We start from the raw sequence: 15,225 nt of genomic DNA, 5'->3' as shown, positions 1-15,225 counted from the left end.
TTCTAAAAATAAAAATTGCAAGCTGAGGATGGCTTCAGTTCATCGACCTCTGGGCCCAGCACGTTTCCACAGCGCCACTCTGCTTGAACCCACCCCAGAAGGGACTCGAACCCTCAATCCCTGGCTTAGGAGGCCAGTGCCTTATCCATTAGGCCACTGGGGCACTGTGAAGTTAGCATGACCTATACAAACTGATAGAAGCACTAAGGAAAATATATAATGGAAGGCAATGAGAAATGCCCATGAAATTATGCTTTTTTTCATTTATGTTTGCACTTCATTGCTAAAAAAAATCTGGATAGCAGAGGATGGTTTCCATCCATCGACCTCTGGGTTATGGGCCCAGCACGCTTCCGCTGGGAAACTCTGTTTTCAGCCACCCCTGACAAGACTTAAACTCACAATCCCTGGCATGGGAGGCCAGTTTTTTAGGCATCTGGGGCACGGTGTTATAGCATTACCTATACGAACTGATAGAAACAGTAAAAAAAAAGAATCACGTAGGGCACTGAGACATGCCCATGATATTTAGCTTTTTTTGATCGCTGGTTGCAATTAATTTCTAAAAATAAAGATTGTTAGCAGAGGATGGTTTCATCCATCAACCTCTGGGCCCATCACATTTCCGCAGCGCCACTCTGCTTCAACCCACGGAGGGCACTGAGACATGCCCATGATATTTAGCTTTTTTTGATCGCTGGTTGCAATTCATTTCTAAAAATTAAGATTGTTAGCAGAGGATGGTTTCATCCATCAACCTCTGGGCCCATCACGTTTCCGCAGCGCCACTCTGCTTCAACCCACGGAGGGCACTGAGACATGCCATTGATATTATGCTTTTTTTATCCCTGGTTGCAGTTAATTTCTGAAAATAAAATGGATTGCAGAGGATGGTTTCGATCCATAGACCTCTGGGTTATGGGCCCAGCACGCTTCCGCTGGGACACTCTGCTTTCATCCGCCACTGATAAGACTTCCACTCACAATCCCTGGCATGGGAGGCCAGTTTTTTAGGCATCTGGGGCATGGTGTTATAGCATGACCTATACGAACTGATAGAAACAGTAAAAAAAAGAATCACGTAGGGCACTGAGACATGCCCATGATATTTAGCTTTTTTTGATCGCTGGTTGCAATTAATTTCTAAAAATAAAAATTGCAAGCTGAGAATGGCTTCAGTTCATCGACCTCTGGGCCCAGCACGTTTCCACAGCGCCACTCTGCTTGAACCCACCCCAGAAGGGACTCGAACCCTCAATCCCTGGCTTAGGAGGCCAGTGCCTTATCCATTAGGCCACTGGGGCACTATGAAGTTAGCATGACCTATACAAACTGATAGAAGCACTAAGGAAAATATATAATGGAAGGCAATGAGAAATGCCCATGAAATTATGCTTTTTTTCATTTATGTCTGCACTTCATTGCTAAAAATAAATCTGGATAGCAGAGGATGGTTTCGATCCATCGACCTCTGGGTTATGGGCCCAGCACGCTTCCGCTGGGAAACTCTGTTTTCAGCCACCCCTGACAAGACTTAAACTCACAATCCCTGGCATGGGAGGCCAGTTTTTTAGGCATCTGGGGCACGGTGTTATAGCATTACCTATACGAACTGATAGAAACAGTAAAAAAAAAGAATCACGTAGGGCACTGAGACATGCCCATGATATTTAGCTTTTTTTGATCGCTGGTTGCAATTAATTTCTAAAAATAAAAATTGCAAGCTGAGGATGGCTTCAGTTCATCGACCTCTGGGCCCAGCACGTTTCCACAGCGCCACTCTGCTTGAACCCACCCCAGAAGGGACTACGAACCCTCAATCCCTGGCTTAGGAGGCCAGTGCCTTATCCATTAGGCCACTGGGGCACTGTGAAGTTAGCATGACCTATACAAACTGATAGAAGCACTAAGGAAAATATATAATGGAAGGCAATGAGAAATGCCCATGAAATTATGCTTTTTTTCATTTATGTTTGCACTTCATTGCTAAAAATAAATCTGGATAGCAGAGGATGGTTTCCATCCATCGACCTCTGGGTTATGGGCCCAGCACGCTTCCGCTGGGAAACTCTGTTTTCAGCCACCCCTGACAAGACTTAAACTCACAATCCCTGGCATGGGAGGCCAGTTTTTTAGGCATCTGGGGCACGGTGTTATAGCATTACCTATACGAACTGATAGAAACAGTAAAAAAAAGAATCACGTAGGGCACTGAGACATGCCCATGATATTTAGCTTTTTTTGATCGCTGGTTGCAATTAATTTCTAAAAATAAAGATTGTTAGCAGAGGATGGTTTCATCCATCAACCTCTGGGCCCATCACATTTCCGCAGCGCCACTCTGCTTCAACCCACGGAGGGCACTGAGACATGCCCATGATATTTAGCTTTTTTTGATCGCTGGTTGCAATTCATTTCTAAAAATTAAGATTGTTAGCAGAGGATGGTTTCATCCATCAACCTCTGGGCCCATCACGTTTCCGCAGCGCCACTCTGCTTCAACCCACGGAGGGCACTGAGACATGCCATTGATATTATGCTTTTTTTATCCCTGGTTGCAGTTAATTTCTGAAAATAAAAATGGATTGCAGAGGATGGTTTCGATCCATAGACCTCTGGGTTATGGGCCCAGCACGCTTCCGCTGGGACACTCTGCTTTCATCCGCCACTGATAAGACTTCCACTCACAATCCCTGGCATGGGAGGCCAGTTTTTTAGGCATCTGGGGCATGGTGTTATAGCATGACCTATACGAACTGATAGAAACAGTAAAAAAAAAGAATCACGTAGGGCACTGAGACATGCCCATGATATTTAGCTTTTTTTGATCGCTGGTTGCAATTAATTTCTAAAAATAAAAATTGCAAGCTGAGAATGGCTTCAGTTCATCGACCTCTGGGCCCAGCACGTTTCCACAGCGCCACTCTGCTTGAACCCACCCCAGAAGGGACTCGAACCCTCAATCCCTGGCTTAGGAGGCCAGTGCCTTATCCATTAGGCCACTGGGGCACTGTGAAGTTAGCATGACCTATACAAACTGATAGAAGCACTAAGGAAAATATATAATGGAAGGCAATGAGAAATGCCCATGAAATTATGCTTTTTTTCATTTATGTTTGCACTTCATTGCTAAAAATAAATCTGGATAGCAGAGGATGGTTTCCATCCATCGACCTCTGGGTTATGGGCCCAGCACGCTTCCGCTGGGAAACTCTGTTTTCAGCCACCCCTGACAAGACTTAAACTCACAATCCCTGGCATGGGAGGCCAGTTTTTTAGGCATCTGGGGCACGGTGTTATAGCATTACCTATACGAACTGATAGAAACAGTAAAAAAAAAGAATCACGTAGGGCACTGAGACATGCCCATGATATTTAGCTTTTTTTGATCGCTGGTTGCAATTAATTTCTAAAAATAAAAATTGCAAGCTGAGGATGGCTTCAGTTCATCGACCTCTGGGCCCAGCACGTTTCCACAGCGCCACTCTGCTTGAACCCACCCCAGAAGGGACTCGAACCCTCAATCCCTGGCTTAGGAGGCCAGTGCCTTATCCATTAGGCCACTGGGGCACTGTGAAGTTAGCATGACCTATACAAACTGATAGAAGCACAAAGGAAAATATATAATGGAAGGCAATGAGAAATGCCCATGAAATTATGCTTTTTTTCATTTATGTTTGCACTTCATTGCTAAAAATAAATCTGGATAGCAGAGGATGGTTTCCATCCATCGACCTCTGGGTTATGGGCCCAGCACGCTTCCGCTGGGAAACTCTGTTTTCAGCCACCCCTGACAAGACTTAAACTCACAATCCCTGGCATGGGAGGCCAGTTTTTTAGGCATCTGGGGCACGGTGTTATAGCATTACCTATACGAACTGATAGAAACAGTAAAAAAAAGAATCACGTAGGGCACTGAGACATGCCCATGATATTTAGCTTTTTTTGATCGCTGGTTGCAATTAATTTCTAAAAATAAAGATTGTTAGCAGAGGATGGTTTCATCCATCAACCTCTGGGCCCATCACATTTCCGCAGCGCCACTCTGCTTCAACCCACGGAGGGCACTGAGACATGCCCATGATATTTAGCTTTTTTTGATCGCTGGTTGCAATTCATTTCTAAAAATTAAGATTGTTAGCAGAGGATGGTTTCATCCATCAACCTCTGGGCCCATCACGTTTCCGCAGCGCCACTCTGCTTCAACCCACGGAGGGCACTGAGACATGCCATTGATATTATGCTTTTTTTATCCCTGGTTGCAGTTAATTTCTGAAAATAAAAATGGATTGCAGAGGATGGTTTCGATCCATAGACCTCTGGGTTATGGGCCCAGCACGCTTCCGCTGGGAAACTCTGTTTTCAGCCACCCCTGACAAGACTTAAACTCACAATCCCTGGCATGGGAGGCCAGTTTTTTAGGCATCTGGGGCACGGTGTTATAGCATTACCTATACGAACTGATAGAAACAGTAAAAAAAAGAATCACGTAGGGCACTGAGACATGCCCATGATATTTAGCTTTTTTTGATCGCTGGTTGCAATTAATTTCTAAAAATAAAGATTGTTAGCAGAGGATGGTTTCATCCATCAACCTCTGGGCCCATCACATTTCCGCAGCGCCACTCTGCTTCAACCCACGGAGGGCACTGAGACATGCCCATGATATTTAGCTTTTTTTGATCGCTGGTTGCAATTCATTTCTAAAAATTAAGATTGTTAGCAGAGGATGGTTTCATCCATCAACCTCTGGCCCATCACGTTTCCGCAGCGCCACTCTGCTTCAACCCACGGAGGGCACTGAGACATGCCATTGATATTATGCTTTTTTTATCCCTGGTTGCAGTTAATTTCTGAAAATAAAAATGGATTGCAGAGGATGGTTTCGATCCATAGACCTCTGGGTTATGGGCCCAGCACGCTTCCGCTGGGACACTCTGCTTTCATCCGCCACTGATAAGACTTCCACTCACAATCCCTGGCATGGGAGGCCAGTTTTTTAGGCATCTGGGGCACGGTGTTATAGCATTACCTATACGAACTGATAGAAACAGTAAAAAAAAGAATCACGTAGGGCACTGAGACATGCCCATGATATTTAGCTTTTTTTGATCGCTGGTTGCAATTAATTTCTAAAAATAAAGATTGTTAGCAGAGGATGGTTTCATCCATCAACCTCTGGGCCCATCACATTTCCGCAGCGCCACTCTGCTTCAACCCACGGAGGGCACTGAGACAGGCCCATGATATTTAGCTTTTTTTGATCGCTGGTTGCAATTCATTTCTAAAAATTAAGATTGTGAGCAGAGGATGGTTTCATCCATCAACCTCTGGGCCCATCACGTTTCCGCAGCGCCACTCTGCTTCAACCCACGGAGGGCACTGAGACATGCCATTGATATTATGCTTTTTTTATCCCTGGTTGCAGTTAATTTCTGAAAATAAAAATGGATTGCAGAGGATGGTTTCGATCCATAGACCTCTGGGTTATGGGCCCAGCACGCTTCCGCTGGGACACTCTGCTTTCATCCGCCACTGATAAGACTTCCACTCACAATCCCTGGCATGGGAGGCCAGTTTTTTAGGCATCTGGGGCACGGTGTTATAGCATTACCTATACGAACTGATAGAAACAGTAAAAAAAAGAATCACGTAGGGCACTGAGACATGCCCATGATATTTAGCTTTTTTTGATCGCTGGTTGCAATTAATTTCTAAAAATAAAGATTGTTAGCAGAGGATGGTTTCATCCATCAACCTCTGGGCCCATCACATTTCCGCAGCGCCACTCTGCTTCAACCCACGGAGGGCACTGAGACATGCCCATGATATTTAGCTTTTTTTGATCGCTGGTTGCAATTCATTTCTAAAAATTAAGATTGTTAGCAGAGGATGGTTTCATCCATCAACCTCTGGGCCCATCACGTTTCCGCAGCGCCACTCTGCTTCAACCCACGGAGGGCACTGAGACATGCCATTGATATTATGCTTTTTTATCCCTGGTTGCAGTTAATTTCTGAAAATAAAAATGGATTGCAGAGGATGGTTTCGATCCATAGACCTCTGGGTTATGGGCCCAGCACGCTTCCGCTGGGAAACTCTGTTTTCAGCCACCCCTGACAAGACTTAAACTCACAATCCCTGGCATGGGAGGCCAGTTTTTTAGGCATCTGGGGCACGGTGTTATAGCATTACCTATACGAACTGATAGAAACAGTAAAAAAAAGAATCACGTAGGGCACTGAGACATGCCCATGATATTTAGCTTTTTTTGATCGCTGGTTGCAATTAATTTCTAAAAATAAAGATTGTTAGCAGAGGATGGTTTCATCCATCAACCTCTGGGCCCATCACATTTCCGCAGCGCCACTCTGCTTCAACCCACGGAGGGCACTGAGACATGCCCATGATATTTAGCTTTTTTTGATCGCTGGTTGCAATTCATTTCTAAAAATTAAGATTGTTAGCAGAGGATGGTTTCATCCATCAACCTCTGGGCCCATCACGTTTCCGCAGCGCCACTCTGCTTCAACCCACGGAGGGCACTGAGACATGCCATTGATATTATGCTTTTTTATCCCTGGTTGCAGTTAATTTCTGAAAATAAAAATGGATTGCAGAGGATGGTTTCGATCCATAGACCTCTGGGTTATGGGCCCAGCACGCTTCCGCTGGGACACTCTGCTTTCATCCGCCACTGATAAGACTTCCACTCACAATCCCTGGCATGGGAGGCCAGTTTTTTAGGCATCTGGGGCACGGTGTTATAGCATTACCTATACGAACTGATAGAAACAGTAAAAAAAAGAATCACGTAGGGCACTGAGACATGCCCATGATATTTAGCTTTTTTTGATCGCTGGTTGCAATTAATTTCTAAAAATAAAGATTGTTAGCAGAGGATGGTTTCATCCATCAACCTCTGGGCCCATCACATTTCCGCAGCGCCACTCTGCTTCAACCCACGGAGGGCACTGAGACATGCCCATGATATTTAGCTTTTTTTGATCGCTGGTTGCAATTCATTTCTAAAAATTAAGATTGTTAGCAGAGGATGGTTTCATCCATCAACCTCTGGGCCCATCACGTTTCCGCAGCGCCACTCTGCTTCAACCCACGGAGGGCACTGAGACATGCCATTGATATTATGCTTTTTTTATCCCTGGTTGCAGTTAATTTCTGAAAATAAAAATGGATTGCAGAGGATGGTTTCGATCCATAGACCTCTGGGTTATGGCCCAGCACGCTTCCGCTGGGACACTCTGCTTTCATCCGCCACTGATAAGACTTCCACTCACAATCCCTGGCATGGGAGGCCAGTTTTTTAGGCATCTGGGGCATGGTGTTATAGCATGACCTATACGAACTGATAGAAACAGTAAAAAAAAGAATCACGTAGGGCACTGAGACATGCCCATGATATTTAGCTTTTTTTGATCGCTGGTTGCAATTAATTTCTAAAAATAAAAATTGCAAGCTGAGAATGGCTTCAGTTCATCGACCTCTGGGCCCAGCACGTTTCCACAGCGCCACTCTGCTTGAACCCACCCCAGAAGGGACTCGAACCCTCAATCCCTGGCTTAGGAGGCCAGTGCCTTATCCATTAGGCCACTGGGGCACTGTGAAGTTAGCATGACCTATACAAACTGATAGAAGCACTAAGGAAAATATATAATGGAAGGCAATGAGAAATACCCATGAAATTATGCTTTTTTTCATTTATGTTTGCACTTCATTGCTAAAAATAAATCTGGATAGCAGAGGATGGTTTCCATCCATCGACCTCTGGGTTATGGGCCCAGCACGCTTCCGCTGGGAAACTCTGTTTTCAGCCACCCCTGACAAGACTTAAACTCACAATCCCTGGCATGGGAGGCCAGTTTTTTAGGCATCTGGGGCACGGTGTTATAGCATTACCTATACGAACTGATAGAAACAGTAAAAAAAAAGAATCACGTAGGGCACTGAGACATGCCCATGATATTTAGCTTTTTTTGATCGCTGGTTGCAATTAATTTCTAAAAATAAAAATTGCAAGCTGAGGATGGCTTCAGTTCATCGACCTCTGGGCCCAGCACGTTTCCACAGCGCCACTCTGCTTGAACCCACCCCAGAAGGGACTCGAAACCTCAATCCCTGGCTTAGGAGGCCAGTGCCTTATCCATTAGGCCACTGGGGCACTGTGAAGTTAGCATGACCTATACAAACTGATAGAAGCACTAAGGAAAATATATAATGGAAGGCAATGAGAAATGCCCATGAAATTATGCTTTTTTTCATTTATGTTTGCACTTCATTGCTAAAAATAAATCTGGATAGCAGAGGATGGTTTCCATCCATCGACCTCTGGGTTATGGGCCCAGCACGCTTCCGCTGGGAAACTCTGTTTTCAGCCACCCCTGACAAGACTTAAACTCACAATCCCTGGCATGGGAGGCCAGTTTTTTAGGCATCTGGGGCACGGTGTTATAGCATTACCTATACGAACTGATAGAAACAGTAAAAAAAAGAATCACGTAGGGCACTGAGACATGCCCATGATATTTAGCTTTTTTTGATCGCTGGTTGCAATTAATTTCTAAAAATAAAGATTGTTAGCAGAGGATGGTTTCATCCATCAACCTCTGGGCCCATCACATTTCCGCAGCGCCACTCTGCTTCAACCCACGGAGGGCACTGAGACATGCCCATGATATTTAGCTTTTTTTGATCGCTGGTTGCAATTCATTTCTAAAAATTAAGATTGTTAGCAGAGGATGGTTTCATCCATCAACCTCTGGGCCCATCACGTTTCCGCAGCGCCACTCTGCTTCAACCCACGGAGGGCACTGAGACATGCCATTGATATTATGCTTTTTTTATCCCTGGTTGCAGTTAATTTCTGAAAATAAAAATGGATTGCAGAGGATGGTTTCGATCCATAGACCTCTGGGTTATGGGCCCAGCACGCTTCTGCTGGGAAACTCTGTTTTCAGCCACCCCTGACAAGACTTAAACTCACAATCCCTGGCATGGGAGGCCAGTTTTTTAGGCATCTGGGGCACGGTGTTATAGCATTACCTATACGAACTGATAGAAACAGTAAAAAAAAGAATCACGTAGGGCACTGAGACATGCCCATGATATTTAGCTTTTTTTGATCGCTGGTTGCAATTAATTTCTAAAAATAAAGATTGTTAGCAGAGGATGGTTTCATCCATCAACCTCTGGGCCCATCACATTTCCGCAGCGCCACTCTGCTTCAACCCACGGAGGGCACTGAGACATGCCCATGATATTTAGCTTTTTTTGATCGCTGGTTGCAATTCATTTCTAAAAATTAAGATTGTTAGCAGAGGATGGTTTCATCCATCAACCTCTGGGCCCATCACGTTTCCGCAGCGCCACTCTGCTTCAACCCACGGAGGGCACTGAGACATGCCATTGATATTATGCTTTTTTTATCCCTGGTTGCAGTTAATTTCTGAAAATAAAAATGGATTGCAGAGGATGGTTTCGATCCATAGACCTCTGGGTTATGGGCCCAGCACGCTTCCGCTGGGACACTCTGCTTTCATCCGCCACTGATAAGACTTCCACTCACAATCCCTGGCATGGGAGGCCAGTTTTTTAGGCATCTGGGGCATGGTGTTATAGCATGACCTATACGAACTGATAGAAACAGTAAAAAAAAGAATCACGTAGGGCACTGAGACATGCCCATGATATTTAGCTTTTTTTGATCGCTGGTTGCAATTAATTTCTAAAAATAAAAATTGCAAGCTGAGAATGGCTTCAGTTCATCGACCTCTGGGCCCAGCACGTTTCCACAGCGCCACTCTGCTTGAACCCACCCCAGAAGGGACTCGAACCCTCAATCCCTGGCTTAGGAGGCCAGTGCCTTATCCATTAGGCCACTGGAGCACTGTGAAGTTAGCATGACCTATACAAACTGATAGAAGCACTAAGGAAAATATATAATGGAAGGCAATGAGAAATGCCCATGAAATTATGCTTTTTTTCATTTATGTCTGCACTTCATTGCTAAAAATAAATCTGGATAGCAGAGGATGGTTTCGATCCATCGACCTCTGGGTTATGGGCCCAGCACGCTTCCGCTGGGAAACTCTGTTTTCAGCCACCCCTGACAAGACTTAAACTCACAATCCCTGGCATGGGAGGCCAGTTTTTTAGGCATCTGGGGCACGGTGTTATAGCATTACCTATACGAACTGATAGAAACAGTAAAAAAAAAGAATCACGTAGGGCACTGAGACATGCCCATGATATTTAGCTTTTTTTGATCGCTGGTTGCAATTAATTTCTAAAAATAAAAATTGCAAGCTGAGGATGGCTTCAGTTCATCGACCTCTGGGCCCAGCACGTTTCCACAGCGCCACTCTGCTTGAACCCACCCCAGAAGGGACTCGAACCCTCAATCCCTGGCTTAGGAGGCCAGTGCCTTATCCATTAGGCCACTGGGGCACTGTGAAGTTAGCATGACCTATACAAACTGATAGAAGCACTAAGGAAAATATATAATGGAAGGCAATGAGAAATGCCCATGAAATTATGCTTTTTTTCATTTATGTTTGCACTTCATTGCTAAAAATAAATCTGGATAGCAGAGGATGGTTTCCATCCATCGACCTCTGGGTTATGGGCCCAGCACGCTTCCGCTGGGAAACTCTGTTTTCAGCCACCCCTGACAAGACTTAAACTCACAATCCCTGGCATGGGAGGCCAGTTTTTTAGGCATCTGGGGCACGGTGTTATAGCATTACCTATACGAACTGATAGAAACAGTAAAAAAAAGAATCACGTAGGGCACTGAGACATGCCCATGATATTTAGCTTTTTTTGATCGCTGGTTGCAATTAATTTCTAAAAATAAAGATTGTTAGCAGAGGATGGTTTCATCCATCAACCTCTGGGCCCATCACATTTCCGCAGCGCCACTCTGCTTCAACCCACGGAGGGCACTGAGACATGCCCATGATATTTAGCTTTTTTTGATCGCTGGTTGCAATTCATTTCTAAAAATTAAGATTGTTAGCAGAGGATGGTTTCATCCATCAACCTCTGGGCCCATCACGTTTCCGCAGCGCCACTCTGCTTCAACCCACGGAGGGCACTGAGACATGCCATTGATATTATGCTTTTTTTATCCCTGGTTGCAGTTAATTTCTGAAAATAAAAATGGATTGCAGAGGATGGTTTCGATCCATAGACCTCTGGGTTATGGGCCCAGCACGCTTCCGCTGGGACACTCTGCTTTCATCCGCCACTGATAAGACTTCCACTCACAATCCCTGGCATGGGAGGCCAGTTTTTTAGGCATCTGGGGCACGGTGTTATAGCATTACCTATACGAACTGATAGAAACAGTAAAAAAAAGAATCACGTAGGGCACTGAGACATGCCCATGATATTTAGCTTTTTTTGATCGCTGGTTGCAATTAATTTCTAAAAATAAAGATTGTTAGCAGAGGATGGTTTCATCCATCAACCTCTGGGCCCATCACATTTCCGCAGCGCCACTCTGCTTCAACCCACGGAGGGCACTGAGACATGCCCATGATATTTAGCTTTTTTTGATCGCTGGTTGCAATTCATTTCTAAAAATTAAGATTGTTAGCAGAGGATGGTTTCATCCATCAACCTCTGGGCCCATCACGTTTCCGCAGCGCCACTCTGCTTCAACCCACGGAGGGCACTGAGACATGCCATTGATATTATGCTTTTTTTATCCCTGGTTGCAGTTAATTTCTGAAAATAAAAATGGATTGCAGAGGATGGTTTCGATCCATAGACCTCTGGGTTATGGGCCCAGCACGCTTCCGCTGGGACACTCTGCTTTCATCCGCCACTGATAAGACTTCCACTCACAATCCCTGGCATGGGAGGCCAGTTTTTTAGGCATCTGGGGCACGGTGTTATAGCATTACCTATACGAACTGATAGAAACAGTAAAAAAAAGAATCACGTAGGGCACTGAGACATGCCCATGATATTTAGCTTTTTTTGATCGCTGGTTGCAATTAATTTCTAAAAATAAAGATTGTTAGCAGAGGATGGTTTCATCCATCAACCTCTGGGCCCATCACATTTCCGCAGCGCCACTCTGCTTCAACCCACGGAGGCACTGAGACATGCCCATGATATTTAGCTTTTTTTGATCGCTGGTTGCAATTCATTTCTAAAAATTAAGATTGTTAGCAGAGGATGGTTTCATCCATCAACCTCTGGGCCCATCACGTTTCCGCAGCGCCACTCTGCTTCAACCCACGGAGGGCACTGAGACATGCCATTGATATTATGCTTTTTTATCCCTGGTTGCAGTTAATTTCTGAAAATAAAAATGGATTGCAGAGGATGGTTTCGATCCATAGACCTCTGGGTTATGGGCCCAGCACGCTTCCGCTGGGAAACTCTGTTTTCAGCCACCCCTGACAAGACTTAAACTCACAATCCCTGGCATGGGAGGCCAGTTTTTTAGGCATCTGGGGCACGGTGTTATAGCATTACCTATACGAACTGATAGAAACAGTAAAAAAAAGAATCACGTAGGGCACTGAGACATGCCCATGATATTTAGCTTTTTTGATCGCTGGTTGCAATTAATTTCTAAAAATAAAGATTGTTAGCAGAGGATGGTTTCATCCATCAACCTCTGGGCCCATCACATTTCCGCAGCGCCACTCTGCTTCAACCCACGGAGGGCACTGAGACATGCCCATGATATTTAGCTTTTTTTGATCGCTGGTTGCAATTCATTTCTAAAAATTAAGATTGTTAGCAGAGGATGGTTTCATCCATCAACCTCTGGGCCCATCACGTTTCCGCAGCGCCACTCTGCTTCAACCCACGGAGGGCACTGAGACATGCCATTGATATTATGCTTTTTTTATCCCTGGTTGCAGTTAATTTCTGAAAATAAAAATGGATTGCAGAGGATGGTTTCGATCCATAGACCTCTGGGTTATGGGCCCAGCACGCTTCCGCTGGGACACTCTGCTTTCATCCGCCACTGATAAGACTTCCACTCACAATCCCTGGCATGGGAGGCCAGTTTTTTAGGCATCTGGGGCACGGTGTTATAGCATTACCTATACGAACTGATAGAAACAGTAAAAAAAAGAATCACGTAGGGCACTGAGACATGCCCATGATATTTAGCTTTTTTTGATCGCTGGTTGCAATTAATTTCTAAAAATAAAGATTGTTAGCAGAGGATGGTTTCATCCATCAACCTCTGGGCCCATCACATTTCCGCAGCGCCACTCTGCTTCAACCCACGGAGGGCACTGAGACATGCCCATGATATTTAGCTTTTTTTGATCGCTGGTTGCAATTCATTCTAAAAATTAAGATTGTTAGCAGAGGATGGTTTCATCCATCAACCTCTGGGCCATCACGTTTCCGCAGCGCCACTCTGCTTCAACCCAAGGAGGGCACTGAGACATGCCATTGATATTATGCTTTTTTTATCCCTGGTTGCAGTTAATTTCTGAAAATAAAAATGGATTGCAGAGGATGGTTTCGATCCATAGACCTCTGGGTTATGGGCCCAGCACGCTTCCGCTGGGACACTCTGCTTTCATCCGCCACTGATAAGACTTCCACTCACAATCCCTGGCATGGGAGGCCAGTTTTTAGGCATCTGGGGCATGGTGTTATAGCATGACCTATACGAACTGATAGAAACAGTAAAAAAAAGAATCACGTAGGGCACTGAGACATGCCCATGATATTTAGCTTTTTTTGATCGCTGGTTGCAATTAATTTCTAAAAATAAAAATTGCAAGCTGAGAATGGCTTCAGTTCATCGACCTCTGGGCCCAGCACGTTTCCACAGCGCCACTCTGCTTGAACCCACCCCAGAAGGGACTCGAACCCTCAATCCCTGGCTTAGGAGGCCAGTGCCTTATCCATTAGGCCACTGGGTCACTGTGAAGTTAGCATGACCTATAAAAACTGATAGAAGCACTAAGGAAAATATATAATGGAAGGCAATGAGAAATGCCCATGAAATTATGCTTTTTTTCATTTATGTCTGCACTTCATTGCTAAAAATAAATCTGGATAGCAGAGGATGGTTTCGATCCATCGACCTCTGGGTTATGGGCCCAGCACGCTTCCGCTGGGAAACTCTGTTTTCAGCCACCCCTGACAAGACTTAAACTCACAATCCCTGGCATGGGAGGCCAGTTTTTTAGGCATCTGGGGCACGGTGTTATAGCATTACCTATACGAACTGATAGAAACAGTAAAAAAAAAGAATCACGTAGGGCACTGAGACATGCCCATGATATTTAGCTTTTTTTGATCGCTGGTTGCAATTAATTTCTAAAAATAAAGATTGTTAGCAGAGGATGGTTTCATCCATCAACCTCTGGGCCCATCACATTTCCGCAGCGCCACTCTGCTTCAACCCACGGAGGGCACTGAGACATGCCCATGATATTTAGCTTTTTTTGATCGCTGGTTGCAATTCATTTCTAAAAATTAAGATTGTTAGCAGAGGATGGTTTCATCCATCAACCTCTGGGCCCATCACGTTTCCGCAGCGCCACTCTGCTTCAACCCACGGAGGGCACTGAGACATGCCATTGATATTATGCTTTTTTTATCCCTGGTTGCAGTTAATTCTGAAAATAAAAATGGATTGCAGAGGATGGTTTCGATCCATAGACCTCTGGGTTATGGGCCCAGCACGCTTCCGCTGGGACACTCTGCTTTCATCCGCCACCTGATAAGACTTCCACTCACAATCCCTGGCATGGGAGGCCAGTTTTTTAGGCATCTGGGGCACGGTGTTATAGCATTACCTATACGAACTGATAGAAACAGTAAAAAAAAGAATCACGTAGGGCACTGAGACATGCCCATGAATATTTAGCTTTTTTTGATCGCTGGTTGCAATTAATTTCTAAAATAAAGATTGTTAGCAGAGGATGGTTTCATCCATCAACCTCTGGGCCCATCAAATTTCCGCAGCGCCACTCTGCTTCAACCCACGGAGGGCACTGAGACATGCCCATGATATTTAGCTTTTTTTGATCGCTGGTTGCAATTCATTTCTAAAAATTAAGATTGTTAGCAGAGGATGGCTTCATCCATCAACCTCTGGGCCCATCACGTTTCCGCAGCGCCACTCTGCTTCAACCCACGGAGGGCAACTGAGACATGCCATTGATATTATGCTTTTTTATCCCTGGTGCAGTTAATTTCTGAAAATAAAAA

General features: G+C 44.8%; 9 non-coding genes across 9 annotated transcripts; all 9 read right to left on the bottom strand.

Annotated features, from left to right (window-relative positions):
• Positions 1-90: 90 nt before the first annotated feature.
• Positions 91-163, bottom strand: trnar-ccu (transfer RNA arginine (anticodon CCU)). The gene has a single exon. It is a non-coding gene; the product is annotated as a tRNA-Arg (tRNA).
• A 1,068-nt stretch (positions 164-1,231) lies between these two features.
• Positions 1,232-1,304, bottom strand: trnar-ccu (transfer RNA arginine (anticodon CCU)). The gene has a single exon. It is a non-coding gene; the product is annotated as a tRNA-Arg (tRNA).
• A 1,632-nt stretch (positions 1,305-2,936) lies between these two features.
• Positions 2,937-3,009, bottom strand: trnar-ccu (transfer RNA arginine (anticodon CCU)). Its single transcript has one exon. It is a non-coding gene; the product is annotated as a tRNA-Arg (tRNA).
• Positions 3,010-3,497: 488 nt separating this feature from the next.
• Positions 3,498-3,570, bottom strand: trnar-ccu (transfer RNA arginine (anticodon CCU)). Its single transcript has one exon. It is a non-coding gene; the product is annotated as a tRNA-Arg (tRNA).
• A 3,975-nt stretch (positions 3,571-7,545) lies between these two features.
• On the bottom strand, positions 7,546-7,618 carry trnar-ccu (transfer RNA arginine (anticodon CCU)). Its single transcript has one exon. It is a non-coding gene; the product is annotated as a tRNA-Arg (tRNA).
• Positions 7,619-8,106: 488 nt separating this feature from the next.
• On the bottom strand, positions 8,107-8,179 carry trnar-ccu (transfer RNA arginine (anticodon CCU)). Its single transcript has one exon. It is a non-coding gene; the product is annotated as a tRNA-Arg (tRNA).
• Positions 8,180-9,830: 1,651 nt separating this feature from the next.
• trnar-ccu (transfer RNA arginine (anticodon CCU)) lies at positions 9,831-9,903 on the bottom strand. The gene has a single exon. It is a non-coding gene; the product is annotated as a tRNA-Arg (tRNA).
• Positions 9,904-10,391: 488 nt separating this feature from the next.
• On the bottom strand, positions 10,392-10,464 carry trnar-ccu (transfer RNA arginine (anticodon CCU)). Its single transcript has one exon. It is a non-coding gene; the product is annotated as a tRNA-Arg (tRNA).
• Positions 10,465-13,855: 3,391 nt separating this feature from the next.
• Positions 13,856-13,928, bottom strand: trnar-ccu (transfer RNA arginine (anticodon CCU)). Its single transcript has one exon. It is a non-coding gene; the product is annotated as a tRNA-Arg (tRNA).
• Positions 13,929-15,225: the final 1,297 nt, after the last annotated feature.

The sequence above is a fragment of the Salmo trutta genome, unplaced genomic scaffold, assembly GCF_901001165.1.
Source record: "Salmo trutta unplaced genomic scaffold, fSalTru1.1, whole genome shotgun sequence".
In the NCBI taxonomy this organism is placed as follows: domain Eukaryota; kingdom Metazoa; phylum Chordata; class Actinopteri; order Salmoniformes; family Salmonidae; genus Salmo; species Salmo trutta.
This window is presented reverse-complemented; position numbering and strand designations above follow the sequence as displayed.